Source organism: Euprymna scolopes, chromosome 19 (genome assembly GCF_053919585.1).
Source record: "Euprymna scolopes isolate OS-2025 chromosome 19, ASM5391958v1, whole genome shotgun sequence".
In the NCBI taxonomy this organism is placed as follows: Eukaryota; Metazoa; Mollusca; class Cephalopoda; order Sepiida; family Sepiolidae; genus Euprymna; species Euprymna scolopes.
The window spans coordinates 66359367-66387327 of NC_136500.1; the positions used below are offsets into that span (position 1 = coordinate 66359367).

At 34.2% G+C, this 27961-nt stretch overlaps 1 pseudogene; it reads right to left on the reverse strand.

The window, feature by feature from the left end:
* Positions 1-18450: 18450 nt before the first annotated feature.
* Positions 18451-18567, reverse strand: LOC145240642 (5S ribosomal RNA; annotated as a pseudogene).
* Between the last annotated feature and the right edge of the window lie 9394 nt (positions 18568-27961).

Sequence of the window (27961 nt, forward strand, 5' to 3'; positions counted from 1 at the left end):
ATCATCATCATCAACAACAACAACAACAACAACCGTACTTTAATTTCTTTCAAGGAGGGTACGCTTCCACCGGGCAACGCCGGTTAGCGGGTACTGCTAGTATGTATATATATATACATACATATATATATATATATATATATATATATATATATATATATATAAAGAGGAAGAGAGAGTGAGTGAGACACAAAGAGAGACAAAGAAAAGCGAGAGACAAAGAGAGAGGAAGTAAACTCCATATGTCAAATTCAAAAACATTTGTTTTAATTATGCACTTAATTTAAAAAAAAATGTCTCGAATAATCTGATAAGTCGAATAATGATGAACAGGAAAACAATAGTACAAAACCGTCATTAGAGTTAATTGGATTAGTATTAAAAAAAGACGGCGGAGAAGTTTTGGAACTGGCGTTAATGGAAGTCTTAATCTTGATTAGAATTGTGAATTAATACAAATTGTCCATATTTATAAACGAAAACAATAGTTCAAAACACAAGACCTCGGGATATAAAACATCTATTTTCTGGAACAGTTATAATTGTCTCGTTTGATGTTCCTGACTAGTCATAGTGATCTAATGATTATTGGAAAATAAACAAATATTTTACTTGTTTGAAATTTATCACAAATATATTTCAGAGGTAGATTCCATCTTCAGTGTGGTGTTTTTTTCTTTTTTCCCTTTTCTTCTTCCTTCCCATGTTGAAAATTTGGAGAAATAAGTCTGTATACAGCTGCGCGTTGTATCTGGTGGTTGTATTTTGAAATGTTTTAACACCAGCCGATAGATTCGAACCCGGCAACAAAAGCAATGTCTGGTTCATTAGCAAGAACCTTATCTAATCGGTTACTGTTAACCGCGAAAAATACTGTGGAAATTTTAACATTTCCAAAAAAATATTCATTGCCGTCTGTCAGAGTGATTTAATTATTATATGATGATCTGCACATAAGAACTAAATTGATCGACTTTAATTCAACTGAGAGTGCTTAACGATAAGAAACGAGTTTTTTTAAAGGGGCTGACGTAATTATTTACAATAATAATTATTAAATACCTACAACACTAGTGTTTAATCCTTTCGGGAATATATATATATATATATATATATATATATATATATATATATATGTGTGTGTGTGTGTGTGTGTGTGTGTGTGTGTGTGTGTGTGTGTGTGTAAGCAGCATGGCTCGATACGCACATATAATATATACTCGTTATATAGAAAACTGCATTATAGATACACCACACTGCTATGCAAAAATATGTATTCATACAACTTTTTAATATTGTATTTTACCAAGCAATTATTCTGGTTCGCACTGATACCTGTATCATTTTTAATATAAAATTACATATTATAACATTTTATTTTTCATTCTGGTAATTTTGTCCCTTTTTTTCATCAGATTTTTTTTGTAGGTTTTTCGATATTTTCTCTGTGAGTTGGAATGGAATTTGTACTGACCTGTTCCAAGGCCGTGAATTTTCCGATACGCAATGAGCTTGAAAGACAACGTAAAGAGAACTCTGGAAATGTCAGGATTAGCGGCATCTAGTTAATATTGAACGAGCGAATCCCGGTCTTTGTTTACTAGCCCTTGAAATTACAGGCGCCACTGTTGGTGTGGTTCGATCTGGTTATCATTCAATACAGTTCGCCAGACAGCATCGGAATTGTAGTGATTGATTGAAGTGGTCAGTCGTGCCATTAATATAAAGGTTGGGACAGGCGCAGTGTCGAGGATCGATGTTTTCTTAATGAGAACGGGGAAAGATCAAGATAAGAATATTAAGATATTGGATTGTGTAGAGGTGGGTTATGTATGGAGAGAAGAAGAAAATGAGAAAGACAAAAGTAACGAAAGATAAAGAGAAAAATTCAAATAAGAACAGTGTGAGTGAGAATGAAGTAAAAATGACAATAAATGAATGACTTATATACACAATTAAAGAACGATGAAAATCAGAGAGGAAAATAGAGCAGATGGGACTGAGAGGAAATAAACAGCAAAGAAAAAGTGAAATAGCATTGGGAGGAATAACGAAATATAAATAGATAAAGAGAGAAACAGCAGAATAACGAATATATATATATATATATATATATATATATATATATATATATATATATATATATATATATATATATATAAAAGAAAGTCCGCATTTGTAATTTTTTAAAGCAACTGCAAATTTAAGCTACACTTAATGTAATTGTTTAAACAAACTATACCTCATTTGATTGTCCTTTTATTCTTCTATAATTTTTCCTGTTCATATTTGACTTTTAATTGAAATATTCTAGTGATCACATCAATTTAACAAAATTACTTCAAATTGTGGAGGCAAAAAGAAAGTTCGCACAATGAAAATTATTATTTAAATGTAACTTTAGGACATTAATGCAACAAAAATACAACAAGAGTTAATATTTAGTAGTATTAACTACTAGTTAATATTTAGTAGCATAGCCCTTCTGCAAATTGACAGCCTGCAATCTTGTGGGAATTTCGTGAATTAGACTGCAGCAATACTCCGGGGAAATGGCATCCCACTGTTCGTTATTTTTTGTCCAAAGTTTTCCAAATTTGAAATTTTATCATTGTGTAGCTATTGCTTGATGTAATCCCATACGTTTTCGATAAACTTGAGGTTTTGAGATTGTGCAGGCCAATCCAAACACGGAATATCATGCTCTTCCAGAAACCTCTTGACATTGCTAGCTGTATGTTTAAATGGGAGCATTTTCCTGCATGAGGATTGGATTATCATCCAAATCCGGACCAAAGTAGGGTAGAAAATGCTCAGTCAACATATTAATGTACTTGGTCGAATTAATTCCACCTTGAATGCGAACTATAGGCCCTGGACTATTCGTACTAATAATGTCCCACACCAAAACAGAACCTCCGAAACCTTGCAACGTAGAAACTAAGCACCCAGGATTAAATTTCCTCCGACGGACCTACTGCCTACCATCACTGCCTAGCCTATTGAACTTGCTTTCGTCGCTAAAAATCACTTTTTACCAATAATAAGAGTCAAGATCTTCATTGCATCTGACGAAGTCCAGACGCCGCTTTCTGTTCTTGACAGAAATCATTGGCTTGCATCTTGCAACATCCTCGCAAATTAAATTGCTTTTTTCTGTTCTTAACAGTAGAAAGAGAGCACTTTTTAACAAGATTTCACTGTTGTTGGATTTGGGGAGCCGTTTCAAATCTGTTTCTTAGGCTGAGGATCTTGATAACATTGTCTTCCCTGTTAGAAGTAACTCTAGTACGACCAAAGTTAGGGGCATCACGAACACTACCGGTGTTTTGGTGCTTTTGCACCGTATTTCTTACCGTTTTATCATCATATTTCATTCTCGATTGAATAAACCAGAAAGGTGGAGCTTAATAAGCTCCTGACGATCACAAAGAGAAAGTCGTGGCATATGGAGTAAATGTTATGTTGTACAACCTCGAATAACAACAATTACGATTAAAGATGCTTTGTTGCCAGTTGGTGGATATTTTAAACTGATTTAGGGGCAATAATTTAAGCTGGTTTTAAGCGAATTTGTTGATGCGGACTTTTTTGGATTCCTCAATTTATAGTTAATTTTTTTTAAATTGACGTGGACACTAAAATATTTCAATTAAAAGTCAAATAGACAAAATCACAGAGGAATAAAAAGCGAATCAAATGAGGTATAGATTGTATAAACATTTACATTCAATTTAGCTTAAATTTGTAGGTGCGGACATTTTTTGTCGGCAATGTATGTATGTATATATATATATATATATATATATATATATATATATATATATATATATATATAAAAGTGAACGTGCCTGTGTACATTTTCCTTCGCAATAACTCTGTTAATTTTCAGTCTACAGACTCGAAATATTATATACAGGGTATTGAGATTTGGGAAAATCGATATGATCGGGTTTCAGTCAAAATTTTGCTGTTAAGGGGTAAAAATTCACCGATTTGACCTTTGAAAACTCTACTAAACTCCTCCGACAATTTGGGGTCTAAACACTTGAAAATATTGATATATGTTTCTTGGACATGGATCTAACTTAATAACTCAATTTGGACCTAAAACAATAAACTTTAAGGGGTTATAATAAAAGTCAAAGTTTAAAAAATTGACCGTTTTTTGTTTATTTTTTTTTACTCAGCATACACCTCCAAACACCCGGGCAACGACCAACTGAAATGCTAGATATCTATAAAAGTGAACGTGTCTGTGTGTCAGTGTACATTTTTCTTAACCACAACTCTGTTAATTTTTAGTCTACAGACTCGAATTTGATACTCAGGGTACTGAGATTTGGGAAAATCGGTGTGATCGGTTTTCGGCCAGAAATTTGGCTGTTAAGAGGTCAAACTGAGAACTCTACCAAACTCCGCCAATGATTTGGGGTCTAAACACTTGAAATTATATATATAACTATATATATATATATATATATATATATATATATATATATATATATATATATATATATATATAACGTACCCTCCCGTTGAGGTCGACGAATGAGGTTCCACTACACCTAACTTGCTCGAAAATCCACACACATGATTTGTGTAGAACCATCCACACTTTTTGGCATTACTGCTTACTGTTGTTGGTGCAGACAATTGCCACAGGATAGATTACACAGTAAACCGCAGGTATTTACATCAAAGTTTCCTGCTCCTGGACACATGTCTTTACGAAGACTGGGGTTTCATCCCTCCCAGTAAATTAATGCGCCCCAAATAGCAACCTGGAAATTTCTACAACTCGGCTGGGTAGATACAGGGCTTAGACTTCCACAATGGTCACCCATCCAGCGAGAACCGGTGTGCCAATGTGATTATATATATATATATATATATATATATATATATATATATATATATATATAATTATTTTTTACTATAATGATTAAATACCTACAGACACTAGTGTTTCATCCTTTCGGGAGTCTTCAGTGCAGGGTGTCACGATTAACACCAGTCAAACGATTCGAACCCGGCAACACGAACCATCTGGCTCGATTAGCAGAGACCGCATCCATTCGGCTAGCATTAACCGCGTGAAATAACGTTGAATTTAAACATTTTAATTTTAAATGTTCTTTACGTCAGTCAGATAGTGATCGTTATACGATGATCTATGCATATATATATATATATATATATATATATATATATATATATATATATATATATATACATATTGGCTACATATGTGCATACATGTTTCTGCAGTTACTTCTAAAGAACAGTAATATTTTGTCGCCTATATAGCCAATAATGTTTGCCTATATAAATACATTACCAGAGAAGTTTCAGTGGATCCACAACTAGAAAACAACAATGATACGATTTTTATTGCGCACAGAAACACTTTTTCAATTGTTTTAACCGAAATAGATGTAAGGAAACTACAGCTGTCTTTAGGACTGCAACCAACCACTCTAAGAAGTAATAAAAAACGCGAGACAATTATATGCGCAGACCACCAAGTCCAAAGCAGCTGCTTCCCTTGATTTTTGGCGAATAACAAATAGGGTCCTGAGTAGAAATATGTCCTCTATCCTAGCCATTATCAATTGATCTTAGGTAACTTCATTAGCATCAAAGAAATCAAAACTCTTTGCCAAAAACTTTGCAGCAAATTCTACCCTATGCGGTTAAGGTCGTTTACCTCACTATGTTTCCTCTGTCTGAAAACATACAAATATTTGTGTTTGATGCTTCCAAGCTTATCAAAAACCTTGATTCAAGTTAAGCAACTGGTCTTGATGGTATTCCAATTATAGTGCTAAAAGACTTACTCCCGGAATCGTCCCTATACTTATAATGTTGTTTAAACATTATCTTAAGGAGAAATGTAACCCAACACCTTCGAAACCTAATCAGTTTGCACAGGAGATCTGTCATCTCCATCTCATTGCAGACCAACTTGTTCCCTGTGCGTTATGAGTAATTGCTGGAATCTGTGTTAAACAGAGCTGGTTCACCTTCCCAGCAAAAATAATATACTCATTGACATACAATATGATTTTTGTTCTGGTAGATCTACAGCGGATATGCTAATAGTGATACCCCACAGGATTAGCGAATCTCCCGACGGGGGCTTCATTTTTAAAGCAATTGCTCGTAATATACCAAATGCTTTTGAAAGTGTTTGGTATAAATGTCTATTTCATAAGATCTCCAGCTGCGAAATAGTTAGAAAAGGATGGTCATTATTAAATTATCTCTCTGAGAAGTTTATAAGTGTAGTAGTTGATTGGCAGAAATCAGAAGCTCACAGTATTGATGGTGTCTCTCAGAGGTCCATCCTGACACTAACCCTCTTCCCAATCTTCATAAATGATATCTCAAATCACATTCTTAAATCATTCGTAGACATTTATGCAGACACCACTACCCTCTATGGCAACACGTACAAGGGCGAGAATTACCAACATCTCTCTGATTTTCTTATATCTGATTTTGACCGTATGGTGCAATGATGAAAAGAGTGGCTGATTAATTGTAATGCTTCTAAAACCAAGCTCCTGTTTCCATTATTAACGCACTTGCCCTAATTTGGCTGAAATTAAAATGAACGGTTCTCGTATTTAAGACACTCCATGTTTTGACAAGCTTCTATGTCTGTCCTTCACTCCTGATCTTAAATGGAGCATATACACCAAATCCATTGCTGGAGAACTGATTGGATCAGTCTAGCGCTCCAGTAGGTATTTCACTGCTGATGCTATCATCTACCTATATAAGAGCATGTTTTAGGATGGAGTATGTTGTCAAATCTAGTAAGGAGCTGCTCGAAACACTAACTCTATTTAAAAACCGACTTTGTAAATTAGTAGGTAATGCAGCTCCTGTACACAGAAGAGATATTCCGATCTTGCTTCTCTTTTATTGCTATTTTCATGGCGCGATAATTTTAAGTTGGTGTCGAGACGGCAAAGTTTTGGTAATTCCATGCCAGATGAAATGAATAATAAATTTTTTTTTAAACAAAACAGGAAGCAGACATTCGCTGGAAAGTAACAGCAATGAGCGCCTTTTATTAAAAGAGAAGTAAAAAGCCGAGTCAGATTTTTGTCTATTCCATTGCGGCGGTGCCGGACAGCGTGTGGGTCCGAGAGCTTTCAACTGTAACGACACGGTTTCAAGCTTAACGGCCACGATATACACAGTCTAACATACAGAGTAAATTTAAGAAATTTTATTACCACACAAACCGAAAATGCTCACATATAAATCAACATATAGTTGTTTGATATTATAGAGACGCATTCGAAAGGAATGTTTCTGTGTAAATAACAACATACGGCATTATACATGACTTTCTTCATTTAACACTTAAATCCAAGCAATTAAGCGCGTTCGAAATGAATGTTTCCTTTTAGAGCCCAATTAAAGAATGATATATGATTTTTGCATTTTAAACTTTAATCCACGCCAGTATATATATATATATATATATATATATATATATATATATATATATATATATATATATAGTAAGTTATAAAATATATATGGCAAGTAAGCTACATAGACTATTCCGCCTTTCATCCACGCTAGTATTCATCAGGCTTATGCATAAGCCTAATGAATCCTAGCGTGGATGGCACTTGGAATATTCTGCGTAGCTTAATTGCCATATATATTTTATAACTTACTACCTAGCTCTACCTACGTATTGAGCACTGATGGAGTAAATACTTAAAGTTTACGCATATATTTATACTTTCGTATATTAATTTATGTGATTAAATAAAGTAGTCATATATATATATATATAGTTTTATGAAAATTTATATATGTATTTATATATATATGGTTTATATATATATATATCTATATCTATATATATATATAGATATATATATAGTTTTATTAAATCAACAGTAGGTTCTTTACAGTGCAATGTTTACTGCAATGTATTGTAGACTAAGTCACTGCTGGGAGGCATGTGAATCTACCTCCTGGTGCACCGCGATGCGTCCCCACTAGAGGCAATCAATCCACTTGATTGAAAAATAGGTGATTTCAGTGACTTCAATTACAATAAAAATATGAGTGTAGAAGCTTCGTTGATCATCATTCAATTTCTGGCAACGTTTGATCTCCCGGCTTATATATATATATATATATATATATATATATATATATATATATATATATATATATATATATATATATATATATTTATATTTATATTTATACATATATATATTACATAGCGCCATAATTTATATATATATATATACAATATATAAATATTATATATATATATATATATATATATATATATATATAAGATGTATATATAATCTATATATCACACATATATATATATATACATAGATATATTTTATCATATACTAGAATTTACGTCCGGCGTTGCGCGGGTGTTTGGTGGTGTATGTTGAGCAAAAAAAAACAAAAAAAAAACGGTCAGTTTTTTTTTTAAACTTTGACCCCTATTATAACATTTATTGTTTGGGCTCAAATAAAGTTATTATGTTATATCCATATCCAAGGAACCTATACTTAAAATTTTCAAGTGTTTAGATGCAAAATTGTCGAAGGAGTTTGACACCTTAATCGCCAAATTTCTCTCTGAAAACCAATCACATCGATTTTCCCAAATCTCAGTACCCTGTATATCAAATTTCGAGTTTGTAGACTTAAAATTGACAGAGTTATTGCGTATATAGATTATATTATATTGGACCCAATATCTAGTAATGATTTAAAAAGTAAAAAAAAAAATGACCTGTGCGACACCACCGAGAATCGAAATCAAAACGTTTACCTTACGATTTAAATTTTTCTTTGACGTTAATACTTGAGCTATGAAGACGTTTTTGCTGCAAGGCTAAAAATTCAAACATGAACCAATAGCTATTACGTTTCGCATGCATCTTCGTAATGCAGTCGTTGTACTTTCATCTAGAAAATTTCATTTTTAAATTTACTACATTTTGAAGCGATTTTCCCCCGGCTAAAACCCTAATATAAATTTGGCATGGGTTTGATTACCATATATATCACGTTTCATGTCTGTAGAACAGAAACTGACAAAGGTGTTTGGTAGGCAAACATATACCGCTCCCCTATTTGGCGGTGACCAAACTGGTCAAAGGGAAAATATTCCCAACTCGCATTTAGATAAAAATGCGTTTCCATATAAATAATTGAATTCATTAAGTATCGCTAAAAAAAAAAAACAGACAAACAACATCTACGTTAAAATGCGATAAATTCGTTGTCCTGCAAGATAGTTCCGTGGAAGCAGCTTCAGCTGTTTGTCATGGGGTCCCGATTTGGAATTTCTGAAAATAAGGCTTCTATTTTTTAATTTCTTACATTTTTTACCGTCTTTTAAGGCGAGAAATATTTGTTGACAATTATCTTTTTGCCTAAACTCCCTCACGAACGAAGCTAAAATTCAATAATAAAAACTCCATATATTTCTTACGGAAACCTTCCACGACAGGGATCAAATTCTAAGTACAGTTTTGATGGAAAGTTACATTTTACGCGGTTTTCATCTGTATTACAGTTCTTTGGTATGTCTAGACGTGCAAGTGCTTTATGCTGAGATGGATACGCAAAGCATTTTGCTAAAACCAGAATCCTTATTATTTACGCTGTTAGAAAAACTAAAGAATGACATGTTTGTTTAGAGGGAGAATCGTTAATTCAATTCAAATTCCATTGAATTTATCGGCGTAGGTTAAAAAATTACAAGTTTCATCGTCGCTAAAAAGAAGAGAATGAAAAATAAATAGAAAATCAAACTAAGAGGGGAGGAAGTGCTGATGCGAATTAAGACAATCTATTACAGGGAGCCGATATGCGAATGAAAAATGCCGCTTTACGTGGGTTTAGTAGAAATCTCCAATGAAACAGCTTCAGGTCGTGTCCTCTCAATCAACGTTCGGGTGCCAGGGTGAAATGTAGATCTTGAGGGAGTTGTAATGGTCATGAAGGAGGTTGTAGGCCAAAATTAGATCGCCCCACAGTCTTTGGCGCTCCAACGAGAAAAGGCTTGGCCGTCGGAGACGGGATTCGTAAAGAAGGTTACGAAAACCTTGCACCGACCGGATCGTCGGCTTCTGCATTCGCCCCACACCCTGAATCTCACAAACAAGTCATTATTGCAAATGTTATCTGGCAATTTTATGTTCCATAGTGTTTACTTCAGGAAAAAGGTGAACGTACAGAAAGCAATAGAGTTTAAATATATTGATAAATATACAGTGAGAAAGGCAGGCGGGAGAGAGAGAGAGAGAGAGAGAGAGAAAGAGAAAGCGAAAAAGGTAGAATGAAAAAGAGTACGTATGTTATTATGTGTGCGTGTGTGTGTGTGTGAGAGAGAGAGAGAGAGAGAAAGAGAGAGAGGAAACGGATGGAGGATGGGGGGGGGGTCAGTGATGTAAATAAAGGCGAAACAACGATTTCTGAGATAAATGAATTGAACAGGAATCAGAATCTAAAAGAAGTAAAGAACGATTACTGGATGAAGACTGTGATAAAAACAACAAAGACACATTAAAGATTCTGAATGAAGGGAAAAACAACAAAGATACATTAAAGATTCTGAATGAAGGGAAAAACAACAAAGATACATTAAAGTCTCTGAATGAAGGGTAAAAACAACAAAGAAGCATTAAAGACTCTGAATGAAAGGTAAAAACAACAAAGAAACAATAAATACTCTGAATGAAAGGTAAAAACAACAAAGAAACAATAAATACTCTGAATGACGGGTAAAAACAACAAAGAAACATTAACGACTCTGAATGAAAGGTAAAAATAACAAGAATCATTAAAGACTCTGATTGAAAGATAAAAACAACAAAGAAACATTAAAGACTCTGAATGAAGGGACAAACAACAAACAAACATTAAAGACTGAATGAAGGGTAAAAAATAACATTAAAGAAAGGTAAAAACCTTAACATTAATGTAAGGTAAAAACCACAAAGAAACATTAAAGACTCTGAATAAAAGGAAAAAACACCAAAGAAACATTAATGACTCTGAATGAAGGGTATAAACAACAAAGAAACATAAAAGACTGAATAAAAGGTATAAACAACAAAGAAACATAAAAGACTGAATGAAGGGAAACACAACAAAGAAACATTGAAGACTCTGAATGAAAGGTAAAAACAACTAAGAAACATTAAAGATACTGAATGAAAGTTACAAACAACAAAGAAACAATAAAGACTCTGAATGAAAGGTAAAAAAACAAAGAAACCATAAAGACTCTGAATGAAAGGTAAAAACAACAAAGAAACCATAAAGACTCTGAATGAAAGGTAAAAACAACAAAGAAACCATAAAGACTCTGAATGAAAGGTAAAAACAACAAAGAAACCATAAAGACTCTGAATGAAAGGTAAAAACAACTAAGAAACATTAAAGATACTGAATGAAAGTTAAAAACAACAAAGAAACCATAAAGACTCTGAATGAAAGGTAAAAACAACAAAGAAACCATAAAGACTCTGAATGAAAGGTAAAAACAACAAAGAAACATTAAAGACTCTGAATGAAAGGTAAAAACAACAAAGAAACCATAAAGACTCTGAATGAAAGGTAAAAACAACAAAGAAACCATAAAGACTCTGAATGAAAGGTAAAAACAACTAAGAAACATTAAAGATACTGAATGAAAGTTAAAAACAACAAAGAAACAATAAAGACTCTGAATGAAAGGTAAAAAAACAAAGAAACATTAAAGACTCTGAATGAAAGGTAAAAACAACAAAGAAACAATAAAGACTCTGAATGAAAGGTAAAAACAACAAAGAAACAATAAATACTCTGAATGACGGGTAAAAACAACAAATAAACATTAAAGGCACTGAATGAAATGTAAAAAACAACAAAGAAACATTAAAGACTGTGAATGAAGGGTAAAAACAACAAAAGAAACATTTAAGACTCTGAATGAAGGATACAAATAACAATGAAACATTAAAGACTCTGAATAAAAGGTAAAAACAACAATGAAACATTAAAGACTCTGAATGAAAGGTAAAAACAACAAACAAACATTTAAGACCCTGAATGAAAGTAATAAAACAAAGAAACATTAAAGACTCTGATTGTAGGGTAAAACAACAAAGAAACAATAAAGACTCTGAATGAAGGGTAAAAACAACAAAGAAACATTAAAGACTCTGAAGTAAATGTAAAAACAACAAAGAAACATTAAAGACTCTTAATGAAGGGTAAAACAACAAAGAAACATTAAAGACTCTGAATGAAGGGTAAAAGCAACAAAGAAACATTAAAGACTCTGAATGAAGGGTAAAAAGTTAAATAAAAAAGACGATGGATGTTTAAACTGTATTACAAACATAGGAAAGTGAGTGAATAGGAGATGATGAAAGATAAATTAAGTCTAAGAGTGGAAGGAGAAGATTCGGTTCTCGCGTTTGAAAAATCACATTAGAACGTAAGGTAAAGGAGGTGGGAAATTGAAGACGTCGTAATAATAAAAAAAAATACGGAAGATATAAAAAACAGTAAATGACGTGCATAAGAAAAACTGCCAATAACAAGGCGAAGACAAATCGTGACAACTCATTTCTTAAAAGGCAAAAGAATACAGAAGATATTCCTGGAATGATCTAGGTTTTATTTATAGGAGTCTGAGATGCTTCTGACTAGCAAATAAAAAAAAAAAACGAATCTATAATGATTTAAAAGAAGTACTTAACGCTATTTTAAAAAAACCGGAACGGATATTTTAAAATGCATCCATTTTAGCTAGGCGTTTAACAATTCGAATACTATTTTAAATAACATGTGACAGACCAATTTAAATGCTATTAAAAAGCCTTATAGACCAATAAAAATTAGTGTTGGGACGGTTAATCGAAGCTGAAATCGAGAATCGGAAAAATCGGAATTTTTAAAGGTATCAGAATCAGTATCGAAATCAAGAACTTGTTCACGTCGGACTTGAAGTCGACTATATTGTAGTCAGTTTAAATACAGCGAAACGGATGATAGTTCCACAGGTGTGCAAGTCTAAGAAAGAATCTTTGTTCATGGAATATACGTTTAGGTTTAGGCACAAATAAATACTGGGGAAATTATTGATAGTGGTCTCAGTTAAATGAGTTTTTCCGTGAAAGTAAGGCAAAGTGTGATCATAGATTGGAGCTCAGACGAGCACTGCCATGAAAATAACGATAAAGCAGAGACAGACTCACAACGTCTCCTCTGTGGAAAAGAGGTTGCAGGAAAGTGAAAAGGACATCATCCACTAGGCTATGAAGTCTTTTTTTACTCTGTCAAAGCAAAGCAGGATAAAAAGCTTCTAGCAGCTCCTTCCCAGATGTGGCAACAGTACTCAATCCTTGAACGTACTTGGCTTTTATACAGGTAGAGAATTTTATCAGCAGTGAGATATCTACTGGAGTGGTAGGATGATCCGACCATTATTCCAGTAGCTGTCGCAATGGATTTGATGTACGTATTTTATTTCAGATCAGGAGTAAGACTTAGACTCAGAAGCTTTTCAAAACATTGAGCCTCCACAAGACGAGGGTCATTTATTTCAATTAACTCCAAATATGGATCAAAGCGTTGATGATGTAAAGATATAAGCTTGGTTTTAGATGCATTAAAATTAACCAGCCACCTCTTTCCCATATACACCAGGTGCTCAAAACCAGAGGAGAAAGAATCAGAGAGAACTTGGTCGTTTATAGCCTTTAAACGTTGCCATCGATGATATCGTCAACATAAATGTCTACGCATGATCTTAGGATGTGAGACCAGGAAAAGTTAGACCCAGAATGGACCTCAGAGAACATCCTGCATTAATACTGCGAGCTTGTGATTTCTTTCCATTAACCAGTACTCTTATGAATCTATCAAAAAGAAATGATTGAGTGATTGAAAAGACATTTCAATCTGTACTATAGCTGGGGATCTTATGGAGTAGACCTTTATATCATACACTACCAAATGCCTTTGATATCAAGGGTAAATGCTCTAGACATAAGAAAGAGAAGCCTGCATCAGGAGATTTGCTAATAATATGACGTATTACGGTTATCACATCTGCTGTAGATTTAGCAGGACGGAACCGTATTGCATGTTACTAAGGAAGGTGATTTTTGATGAGGTAGTTGACTACTTCTCTAGTTAAGACAGATTCCAGCAACTTACTCATGGCGCACAGAAGACTTATTGGTCTGTACTAAGACAAAAAGATGACTGATTATCTGAATTTCTAAATATGTGGCATACTGATGAAGTTTTTTATGATATTGGGAACAACACCATGAAAGGCAACGCTTAAACAACTTTGCAAGTATTTGAGCTAGTTCTGGTTTTCAGATACAGGAGGAAATACGGAGGGGGGCGACCTGGATTGGATAGAGTAGAATAAAATGCAAAGTTCCTGGCAAAGAGGTTAGCTTTGTCTGATGCTGCAAATATTACCTTAGGTCCATTGATTATTGTTGGGATAGAGCACACAATTCTGTCCAGGATCCTGTTAGTAATTTGTCAAAAACTGGTGAGAACCAAGCCGCTGCTCAGCTACGTTGCACTTGACGGACAGAACATGCAACTCTCTCGCGTTCTTTATTACTCCTTTACAGTGGTTGCTGGCAGTCTTGAAGGCGGCTTTTGTCTCAGTACATCTATTATGTTAGAAGCAATGGAAATCGTGATCTCTGTGCGCAATAGAAACAGCACATTCTGGAAAGAACCACGGCTCGTTGTTGGGGTTTTGCTGGAAGTTTTTGGACGGTGTGAACGGTCCATTCCTACAATTAACTTTTCAGTCAGGTTTGATATTATAGAGGACGCGTTCCTTTTTAAACATTGCACGCAGAAGTAGATTTGATATAAATATACGGGAGCTATAGAGTATCGATATCCTGTGCGATGGAGAGGTACGTTTGAGAACTTATTACATTTTTTTAAATCATAACTGAGACAACCCAGTGGTCAGAAGATCCCAGTGGAGACAGAGGGAAGATGAACATAACTCAAGGAAAGTTGTATGAAAAAAGGTCCAAGAGAAAGTCCGTCAGTATCGGGCACACCGTTAGGTTCGTAAACAATCTGAGTTAGATCATAACAAATAGAGAAATCGTGACAATTTTCTCTCACCTGTCTTGTTTGAGCATGCTAACTATTCCACATTGTGAACATTTAAGTCTCCTTAGACGTGAGTTTTAGCCATGGGATGAGTAGACAGTATGTCGTCAATTTTCTCAGATATGGTCTTAAATATAGTAACTCAGCTGTTGTAGGGGCGACAGAGGGAAATATAAACGCAGTGACGTGAGCAAGTGCAACCCGACAGCACATATAGGACAAATTAGAGCCTTCTCTGGAGATGCCCCTTCCACGTGGAAAGCCATTTCTAATGTAGGCACATATTCTATGTCCATACCGATATTCGGAGTCACATTTAGATGTTTAGTCAGAATATCCTTTAATCACGAATATATCTCCGGAAATAGTGGGTCCAATGTCAGTTTTGCTCAGAAATAATAGGTCTGATTTGGTCTCCTGTAATTGGATTTCAACCTCTGGAAGTGTGAAACGCAGACCTCATAATGTTGGAGAAAGAGACATAATAGTTAGGATTTATATTGGAAGTTGGAGTTCTCTGTATAACCTTGTATTTTTTTAGAGACGTTTCATGATAGAGTTTAAGGATTTGCGGAACAGGTCGACGGACTTGGATAGAGCAGGGCAAAGAGAAAAAGTAAGGAAGAAAAAGAATCGAAGAAATATTGTATTGATACATAACTGAATTAAAAGCGAACTTTTTTTTCAGAATCAGAATCGGTAGTTGTATCGAAATCGAAAATTTAGTAGGAAATCAAGTCACTGTAGCATAATCGGGGAAAAATCTTGGAATCGTCCCATCACTAATAAAATAGTAGGCAGCCAAAAAGTTCTGTACGTTTTCTAATAAGCCATTGAATAAAGATGAAATATATACGAAATGCGTGTAGAGATTGTCTTCAAATTAGGAACATCAGACGTTATAAAATACACGCACACTGTGCCCGGCCATCAGTTATAAGTAAAACAGTTGTAAGAAGAATGAAAATATTCAGAGATCTCGTTCTGGCTGGTTGCTTCCTCGACACCGTACAGCATCCTTATTCAATCGAGCCATTACCGCTGATGAAAAGTGGGTTCCGTACGAAACTCTAGCGTATTCCGAGAATTAGTTTTCTCTTTGTTATCTTGTCCCTTACATCGCAAGACCGCCATCCAAATTTATGTCATGTCTGCTTAATGGATCGTCAAGTGGCTCATTATGAACTGCTACCAACGAGCCAAACGGTTATTAGAGATATGTACTCGTAGCAATAGAAACTTGCGCAACAGGCATTGTGCCAAAATATGCTGGTAAGTCGCAATAGTGAGGTTTTTCTCCATGACAACGCCCGCTACGTATCGCGAGTGTAGTTTGGATTACCATACAGCAACTTGTGTGGTAGACATTGTGCCATTCACCTGAAAATCGCGCCATCCGATTATCATGTTTTCCACTTCCTAGAAAATCATCTTCAGGGGAAAAGCATTACTAATAAAGCAAACTTGCGCCAAGTCTTTGCTGACTTTTCGCATACAAAGACACAAGTTCTACCGAACAGGGATCAAAGAGCTGGAGACAGCAAGTGTTGGATTCGGATGGCGATAATCTGAAGACTAAATAACGTTTGCATTTTCCTTTACAAACAGACAGAAATTTTTAGTTATTATGCACAATTAAAAAAAATAATGTATGCAACAAATAAAATGACATTAGCAACTGTAGACTGATAGCTATACGAAAATGCCATTAAAAATTGAGGGTGACAGACCCATACAAAATGCTATTAAACATTGAGGGTGACAGAACTATAGAAAATGCTCTTATAAATTAAAGTATGACAGCGTGATGAAAATTTTATAATAAAGACCTATACCTGACAGATCAATAAACAGTCTATTTCAAAATTAAGCATGATCAAGTATGAAAATACTATTTCCAACTTATGCATTATACTCGTAAATATTAATTAAAACCTTATCATGAAAACCAATGAAAACGACGTAGCAAGCATATACATGGTAGACCGACACAAATCGAGTATTATACTTAATCTGAGTAGATCAATACATTTTTATTGACAGTCCTTCTCTATATATTTTAATAACACAAAATACTTATAAATATTCCTTGACTTAAGAAACACAGCGATTGATCAAGTCTATGTTACATAGTTAATGAAAACGCCTGAAAACAAAATCTATTTTATTGCTTTAAGTAATTGTAATTTCCAAAATTATTCATCAAATCAACCGCCGTATATAAAAGTTCTGTCTTTTACTCTTATCCTCACTCATTCTACGTTGTTCTGTATATATTTATATATGATGATTGCAACGTCTTGTCAGACGAGTGCCACTCTCTCAGACATTTAAAATCCATGAGCCCAAATGCCTGAGGGAGTATCTATACAAATATGATGTTACAGAGTCTTAGCTTTGTACGACAGCTAAGTCTCTCTCTCGGTTCAAAATGTTGAGATCCAGCAACAAGCAAGAGCAAGATAGCCAGCAACAAATTAAACTGCAGACCAGCTTAATGCGGGTAATGGTCTTCCGCTTTATGGTTTTTAAATCAGAGATTTGCTTCTCCTAGAAAGGTTGCCTTCACCATGGCTTACGGGAGCCCTCTCCACCCCAATACACACACACACACACACACACACACACACACACACAAATATACACGGTGCTAGTTGTCCGTTGACCCAGAAAAAGAGTTCATTCGTCCTTTGGAAGGTCTTGTTTTTAATCCTTCAGGGAGACTAGCCGCCCTCCTCACCAAACAAGTCTGGTGGGGGAACCAGTTTAGTCGCCGGTGACCCGACCATGAGGCAGGTAGTACTGGGTTACATGGTACCAGTAGCACATGACATGACCTGACATACAATTAAATTTATATATAGTATATTCACTAGCAAATCTGTCCCCGATTCTATATGTTCATCTCCCACTTTCTTTACATGTTTTCTTTTCACAGTCAAATTAAATAAAACTGTTTTAAACAGAAGATTCGGATAAGAAATTATATCGATTAGTGACTATCACTAAATTATTCAAATATAACCATATAGCTTGAGGGATAAAGAGAGATAAAGCAAGAGAGAAAACAAAGATAGAGTGATGTAGAGAGTGCACTGCAGGTTCTTTCAGTCTTTGACAGACTATGGATACCCACCAAGGGTTGCTTGCTCGTGAAATATTTGTGGCAGGAGGTGAGCAATCTCCAATCACGCCTCTCATGGGACGACATTGTAAAATACCAGTGGAAAGTGAAGTACAGAACGACTGGAAACAAATGGGGAGATAAGCGGAGAGCACATACAGCGCCTAGAATTCCCAAATGGTCACCCATCTGGTACTAGCCAAGCTCAACGTTGCTTAACTTCGGTGATCCGACGAGAACCGGTGTCTCAACGCGATTATACCATACATTTAGAGAGTACAAAGACTCATTTATATATATTGTTATTTTATTTTAAACAAATGATCTAACATTGCAAACCCATTTTTTCTCTGATTAAAAAATATAACTAAGTTCAATGGGTGAACCAATGGGTCACATTTTCTGATAATAAACTAAGTATAATAAACTTATCGGAAGATACATCCTATCAGAGAGGTATATAAGAATAAGAAAATACTATTAAAAATTAGCAGTGTCAAACATACGAAAATCCTATTTTCAAATTAGTGATGTCATATATTGGAAGATGTATTGTTTATTGCATTGACAGGGTACAAAACATACTTTGTAATCTAGTGAGGATTAACCCTTCTTTTTCTTACTGCAGCTTTCTACTTTATCTCTACTTTATCGTTATGTTCATGTAGGTCTTCGACAAAGCTCCAATACCTGGGAACCACAGAAAAAAGACCTTTACAGCACTAAGTCACCTTGCTACAAACATAGCAAGTAATATTAGTTTCTTCCTCTATGTACCAAAAGATTAAAAAGAATGTCTATGTATAAAGTTACTTTACACTTAACCTGTGAAACAAGATACCATAGGGTTGCTTCCCAAATGACTACAACGTGGTTATCTTGAAGTCTAATGTAAACTAATACTTTTTGAGTCGCCCTCTCTAATAATCAATTTTTCTTAAGCAATCTTTTGCTGATTGTACCCATTAATTGTAATCCCCTTACCGTGACGAACATTATCAATCTTTTTCCTCTAGTGTATTTCGGGCCTCAATAATTATTAATTAGTTTATTAGTAAAAAAAACCCAACAAAAACAGTGCACGACCAAATGAAAACTATTCTTAGAGGTTAAATATAACATACAAACCGACTGACAAACAGAGTATTCCATAGAGATAACTCGGTGCATTTGTTCTTAGATACGTCTATATTATATTTATATTATACTTAACCTATGAAGCAAGATACTATAGGAATGCTCCTCAAATGTGGTTATCTTGAAGTCTAATGTAAACTAATACTTTTTAGCCGTCCTCTCTGATAATAAATTTTTCTTAAGCAATTTTCTGCTGATTCTACCCATTAATTGTAATCCCCTTTACCGTGACGATCATTATCCATCATTTTTTCTCGAGTGTATCTCGGGCCTTAATAAGCGATAGTTTATTAGTAAAACACAAAAAAACAAAATCATTGTCCAACCAATAAAAAAGATACTTAGAGATTAAGTATAACATACAAACCGACAGACAAACATAGCATTCCATAGAGATTACTCGGTGCATTCATTATATTTCAAGGAAATCGCTCCAGACGATGCATAAAGCAACTTGATGTAAGAAACTAATAGAAACGAAGTAAAATATGATTATCGCAAAGGCAAGAGCTGATTATTGTCATTATTTAAAAAAAAAATAACATGACAATAGGTAAGTGAAAAACTGATTCACCAGACAATGCTTGGCTGTACTGACACATAGATGCCTAGTAGATTTGTAGATATACGAAATAGCCTCAGGTGTGAGAAAATATTTAGTGATAGAAAGTACCGACTTTATTAGAAGCATAAAGAGCATTAGATCTAAGTCATGGGTTACGATATATTTAAAATTTATTCAAAAAAGAAAAATCGGTCAAATTTTGATTATACACTTACATTTGTAAAACTGACAAAAAAATATCGGTTTTTATGATACCTTTAAAGTTACACGTAACATTTAAGGATTGTCTCTTATTGAGATAAGCGTGGAATTATAAAACGCGATCTTTAAGGTTTAACTTCCCATAACAATATCTTTAAAGTTAAACGTCACATGAATAAATGATATTTTTAACGTAATGCATGCAATGAGGAATATCTTTAAAGTTAAGCTTTACAAATCGACAAATTTGAAGTAAGTATAACAGACTGACTAACATGCATTTTGAATCATGTTACAGAAGCGAAGTTTTATTTCAACTTGTATCATGACAAAAGAAACGATACACAGAGTTGCTTAGACACGTTTAAACTACAATGCGTCATTAATTTCTGAACATTTAACAATGAAAATGATATTTCAAAAATGACAGACCAATCGATGAATATCAGTTTGCTGCGAATCTATAATAATTCAAACAAAGCGCATTGTGCTATAAGAAAAAGGTTAAAATCATTGTATGAACTTCAAATCTTTTCATATCAAGATGTCTAGATGATATAATGGCGTAAATCTTAACCTTTAAGCTGTGAAATCCGATAATTTGTTAGAGAGAATTTTAAACAATCGCCATTTTCTTTTGTCTCTAAGAAATCAACAATTTTTTCCTGCAATTTTTTTTTTACTTTCCGTTAACGTGGAAGGATTTTTATCACGGTTGAAATGATGCTATTCATTATTTTAATTGAAAATTACTGCAAAAATTATACAGTTCTTAATTCACCAAATCTGTAAAAAATAAATGTTTCTAAATTTGATAATTCCTGTTACTTAGATTATTCTGACTACTGTTTTGACCTTTTGAGTGTTATTTTTCACACCATTTCGGTCGATGTACTCTCCGGCCTTCTTCAAGTGTATCTTGTTGAACTCGGGAATCTTTCTACCAAACTCGAGCATCTGCACGAAATTTCAATCACTACCCCAATTGTCCGCAATGCTTGGGAATGTTTTGGGGAAAATCATGTTTACAACTTACTCTGAACACTGCACATATGTTCTATCTTCTATGAGGGATTTCAGTCAGTCATCTGTCCCCATCAAGCTCCATTCGAAATTCACAAAGATCCGTCGTCTAGTTGTAAAAGTACTTGAGAAAATTCAGTTTTAAGTTACATATTTCTTGATGTGTAAGATTCAAACCACAGCGCAATAAACACTTCAAAATGCAATTGCCAATTAGTTCTATCCATTCATAGCTGACGAAATGATAGCGTGCAAGATGTGGCTAAAAAAAAGAATTCCGTCCGAAATCCATGCAAATTCCCGATTTCGGCAGAAAGATTCCAAAGTTCACCATACACTTCTGAAGAAGGTCGGAGATTACGTCGACCAAAACAATGTAAAGACAACACTCAAGCTGAGGATAATAGTTCGAGGAGTCCAAATAATACGAAATAAACAACATTGTGCATCATCTAAGTATGTTTTATTTTTATTTTGTTTTACGTGTCAATTATTATAGTATCACTTGATCATGTCATTATAGTGTGCAACAGGTTTCGGGTTAAAAATGTACATGCTACATAAAACTTGATTCAATGAAAGAAAAGTATTCCAATACTTAATCTGAACTTTTATTTCCTATATTAGGCACCGTTTTCATGTTCTATAACTCATATCATATTATTATTATTGATTATGACTGAAAAACACAAAATTCTAGGTTAAAAAAAACATTTGTACTCTTAATTAGCTTGTCTTGAGTGATACCCTTCTTTTTGGACCCTTTTCCTCCCTGTTAGCAGTTATTTTTCTTTAAACAATTTTTCTGTCATTGAAATATCATGCTGGAATCTCTCGCCATCGTACCACTCACAGCTCTAAGATTCTCCTTAAAATTTTCGAAAGTGATAATTTTGCCAAAAACTAAAAACACCAAAAAACAAACAAAAAACTCTGACTCCTTTGACACAAAGTATGTTAGACATGAATTGTTCATGACATTCGAAAATTGCCACGCATATCCTGTACATTTTTTTAGTTTTTCATGGCGTAATTACACTCAGATTCGTCGGCTTTGCATACTGCAATGTTATTTACTGTTTCACCGCGAAGGTTTCATTTATACAGAGACTAGCAGTTCAGCCCGGCTTTGCTAGGGCCCTGTGTACTGTTCATAACTTGCCCTACGTGTGATTACAGTTTATGTAAGATTTTAAATGTTCAGACCAAATTTTGTCTGAGTAATTTCGTAGAGACTGCAGAGGTAATTTTTGTAAAAGTTTGGCCACAATTTTAACCCCTATACATTTAATATTTTGGTCTCAAATCAATATACAAAATTTTACCTATGTGCAAGTTACCTTCATCTAAAATTTCAAGTATTTAGACCCAAAATTGGCGAAGGAATTTGGTAGAATCTGCAAAGATCAACTCTTTCAACTTAGACTCTTTGTCACCCAAATTTTTGCCCCAAAACTGATTAAAATGCTTGCCACATGTCTGAATACCCATTATGTATAAATTTCAAATGTTTAGAACCAAAATTGGCTGAGTAGTTTGCTAAACATCGCAAAGGTCAAATCTTTTTAACTTTGACGGCTTGGCAACTCTAATTGTCGACCCAAACCGATTAAAAAGCTTGCCCTATGTCTGAAGGCCTTTTTTGTTAAATTTTAAATGTTTAGAGCAGAAATTAACTGAGTAATTTGGTAGAGATCGCAAAGGTAATTTTTTTTAACTTTGACCCTAATTTTGGCCCTTAACAATTACTTTTCCGGGCTCAAATCCAATTAAATCGTTTGATCCATGTCCAAGTAACCTACATCTAAAATTTCATGTGTTTAAACACAAAATTGGTGGAGAAGTTTGGTAAAGTTTTCAAACGTTAAATCGTTGAACTCTGACCCCTTGAAAGCCAAATTTCTGTCCGAAAACCGATTTAAAACATTTTTCCCAAATCGCAATAATCCTTTTGTCCAATCCCGAGTGTGTAGACCGAAAATTGACAGAGTTACTTGGTAGGGAAATGAACACAAAAACACACACAGACAGACATTTTCACTTTTATAGATATATAGATTATACGAAAAGTAACTTCTTTTAACTTGTTAATTTCTACTATAAATAATGCCAGCTCATCAAATATTCAACTAAATGTATGAGCATGCGTGTTTTGCACCTACATCCGTGGTTGACGAAAGACACCTCATTTATTTCATAATATTTAAAACCAAAGAGAACCAAAAGATTTACGTTACTGATGCTGACGAATATTTTTGTGATCATTTTCCGACATCGTATTCTAAACAGTGCACTTATGTTGTTTTATTAACTCTGTTATCTTCTGATCATGCATTAAGCTCCAATCGTAGTTCAATGAATTCTATCGTGTCTCTTTTATTCAAAGGGTGTATCGATACGCAAGGCTGATTAAAATAGCTTTAGATCTTTCGACTTTAGAGGTCCTTTGCCTTTTTGTTTTAGAAATAGTGTATCCTCTGTCGCCTAATAATTGATTGGTTAATCGATTTTATTGAGAAAATTAGAGTTTTTTAAGATATTCCATCTGAAACCAAACAAGATCGTTAGAATAATTATTGGATAATTCTATCGCATTGTGCGGTAAGTACGACATTGTGAAGCAATCATTTTTCTATATAAATGTCATATGTGTCATAAAAAGGATACGGTTGTGAAACCGTTTAATGACAAATGCATTTTGATTAACGTCAGGCGTGTAATTTCTTTTATAGGAGCCTTGCTTTAATTTAGAAAAATAAAACATCTAAGGTATGTTTGAAAGCCAAATCACAACGCAATATTACGAAAACAAAAAGTATTTTACGTGTTTGAAATTTATAATTTAATTATATTTCGGAGTACAACTCCACCCTCAATATTTTGTACATATATTTTTGCATCTTCTTTCTTGCTATGTTGTAAAATTGGAGGGAGAAAAATCAGTTAATAAAGATCCGCGCGTTTTCTTTCAGCGGTTTGCACGCCAGTGGAACTCTTTGCCGCTTGACTACAACTTGGACGTCTTCAAGTCCAACATAAACAAACTCCTGACAAACCGCCCCCTTAAGTAAGACAATCTATCAAAACCCCCAATACTAATGATTACTACAATACTATCTCATTGATTACTGTACAAGCAAAAACCCTTATCCCTGAGTGGCCTTCGGGCCTTGATAAGTGGTGACCCCCATGTAAAAAAAAAACATCTAGAAATGCCGGAACAGTGATTTGGCTACGCAAGATTAATTTCAGGGTGTGAGTTCCGTTATAGAAGCGTTGATTTTATTTGATTAAAATAAAACACATATCAAGTACATTTGAACGCAAAAAATCAACGCAATATTACAAAAATAAACAAGTATTTTATTTGTTTGAAATTTAAAAGTTAAATATATTTCGAGGTCAAACTTCCTCCTCAGTTTTTTGTACACCTTGTGTTTTTTGTCTTCTTCTTGTTGTTGTTCGTGTTGTAAAGTTGGAGAAAGAAAAATCAGTTAGTAAAATTCCATGCGTGTCTCTTAGCGGTTGTATTTTGAAATGCCGGAACAGTGCGTTGGCTACGCGAGATTAACGTCAGTGGTGTGAGTTCCGTTATAAAACATCGATTTAATTTGAATAAAATAAAACACATATCAGGAACGTTCGAAAGCCAATTTTAGAAAATGGCAAGAAAGAAAAAGAAAGAAAGAAAGAAAAAAAGATTGACAAAATACTGAGGATGGAGTTTGGCTCTGAAAATTTATTTAAATTAAAAAGTTCAAACAAATAAAATATTTGTTTATTTTCGTAATACTACATCATGATTTCACTTTCAAACCTACTTGATACGGGTTTCATATTATTCAATTAAATCAACGCTTCTATAACGGTATTCACCGACGTTAATCTCACGTAGCCAACTCACTGTTCCGGTATTTAACAATACAATCGCTAAGAGACAACGCGCAGATCTTTATTACCTGATTTTTCTCTCTCCAACTTTACAACATGGCAGGAAATAAGAAGAAAAAAAGAAAGAAAGAAAAAAGGTGTGCAAAATATTGAGGATGGATTGTAACTCCGAAATATATTTAAATTATAAATTTAAACCAAGTAAAATATTTGTTCATTTTTGTAATATTGCGTTGTAGTTGGGCTTTTAAACGTACCTGATGCGTGTTTTAATTTATACAAATTAAATCAACGCTTTTATAACGAAACTCACACTCGTGATGTAAATCTCATATAGCCAACGCACTGTTCCGGCATTTCAAAATACACTCTCTAAGAGACTACGCACGAATCGTTACTAACTGATTTTTCTTTTCCAACTTTACAATAATGCAAGAAAGAAGACTTATAAAAAGTAAGAAAACCAAAGGATGTACAAAATACTGTTGATGGCGTTTGACTCCGAAATATATTTAACTTAAAAATTTCAAACGAGTAAAATATTTGTCTATCTTTGTAATATTACTTTGTTATTTGCCATTTAAACGTACCTCATACGTGCTTTATTTTATTCAAATTAAATCAACGCTTTTATAATGGAATTCACACCCCATACGTTAATCTCGCGTAGCCAACGCACTTTTCAGGCATTCTAAAATAGAATCGCTGAGAGACAACGCGCGGATCTTTACTAACTGATTTATCTTTCTCCAACTTTACAACTGTTATACCGGCCTTCCTTGAAGAGAGGAATTTACATCGATTAGCACTATAAATAGCGCTAGTAATTCAAACACCGGTGAGAGAGATGCGACTGCACTTCAACTGCTAGCCGAATGCACAGCAGATATACACACTTTCCTATCATTGTACATTATTGTAAATACACTTGTTCATTAACCGAACCTCGACTTGATTGTTCTTATTTTCACTGTTGTTCCCTCACACAACAGATTGGCGACAAGGAATCGAAACGACCATCACTGCAGAAAATCACCAAAAGTGATTGAAATAAAGACTCGTAAAATCTTACGACAGAACACCTTTGTCATTTAAATAGATATTTGGACACGCAAGAATTAACAGCGAATTAATTAATACAATAGTAACTTGGCAACGGGGAAAACTTGCTTCCAAAATCTACAGCGAAAAACACGAATGTTATCAATTATTTAATAATCGAACACACTTACCAAGTGTTTTAGAAAGGAGAAAAGCGTTCATTTTTTTTCTTTACCAGAAGCCATCTTTCCTACGGCAAGAATTTTCTTCTTACAAGTTTAATGTCCAAAACCAACTCGCAAATACCGTGTAAGCTTATCGTTATTTCGATAACATCTGGGATTTGAAAAAGACAAAAAAAAAACACGCTTGACTTTGTCAAGAGAAAAAGAGACAGACCGTGAAACAATTATTCGAGCCCGTCGTTTGTGCTTAGCAAACACATTAAGAATTAAGTCATTTTTTTTGCAAAAGGCAAAGAGGGTGGGAAACCTAAAAGTTTCCCATACGGATTCGTCGGATATTTAAAGCGACGGATTTTATTTTTACAACGTAAAAACGCGTGCAAATAAAAAAATGTTAAACAAATGTTATTTCTCTGGATTGTTTCTAGTAAGACTAGAAATATAGCGTTCAACAAATTAAGTTATAAACGGACGGCTTAACTGTTGTTCTTCAAACAAAAGAATTGGGAAAGAAAACTTCATTGATTTTTTTTTTTTTACTAAGGAATATTTCTTTAATACAAGCGTAAATTGTAAACTGAATTCGTATGATGGATGCGAAATTCAAAGATTCACTGTTGGAATAGTTCCCATTCCATGCAGAGCAAAATCTCACGTTGCAAAAACAGCAAATTCAACAACAAGTAGAAAGAGAAGAGAGATTTAAACAAGCATTTGAAGAAAAAATGCTTTAGCAACAGAAACGCTTCGAGGAAATATTGATAAAAACACAGGAGGAACAAAGAAAAAATTCTGGAGGCGACACAGTTAACTAAAGCGGACGATAATCATAACACATTTTCTCAAAGAGCTGTGTGGGCCGCTATTGAAAATTTCAATTATAATCCAGAAGACAATGTCACTTTCGTCCAGTACTATAGACGATATGAGGATATTTTTATATCGGATTGCGGTACCTGGTCAGACGCGAAAACAGTTAGGCTTTTGCTAAGGAAATTGGGAACAGCCGAGCATACAAAATTTGTGAATTTTGTTCTCTCAAAAAAGACCAGTGAGTTGAGCTTCCAAAAAGCAGTTATGCTACTTACAGAACTGTTTTCTACAAAAACGTCTCTTTTCTATAGGCGATATAAATGTATGAATGTTACTAGAAGAGAGGAAGACGATTACACTACTTATGCAAGTATAGTGAACAAGCGTTGCGACGATTTTAAACTGGAGGATTATCAGCAGATAATTTTAAATGTTTAATATTTGCGCAAGGGCTGGTCTTTAATAAAGACGCTGATATTCAGGCGTTTTAAATAAACTGGAAAACGAACCGAATTTAAAACTACAAAACTTAGGGGAAAACTGTAAACGGTTTATTGCGTTGAAACAAGACAGTCGTGACATAGAGGAAGGCGGAGTGCCGCATATTAAAAAGATCCATCAAAAGAAAAATTCGATTTCCAAAAATAACCAGAAAAAGAAACAGGGAAAAGATCCACGTGGACCATGTTGGAGGTGTGGAAATAAACATTGGTACAATGAGTGTCCCTACAAATTTAAACAATGTGACAACTGCCACCAAAAAAGGCATAAAGCATCGCATTGTAGAAAAAATCTGGTAGAAAGACA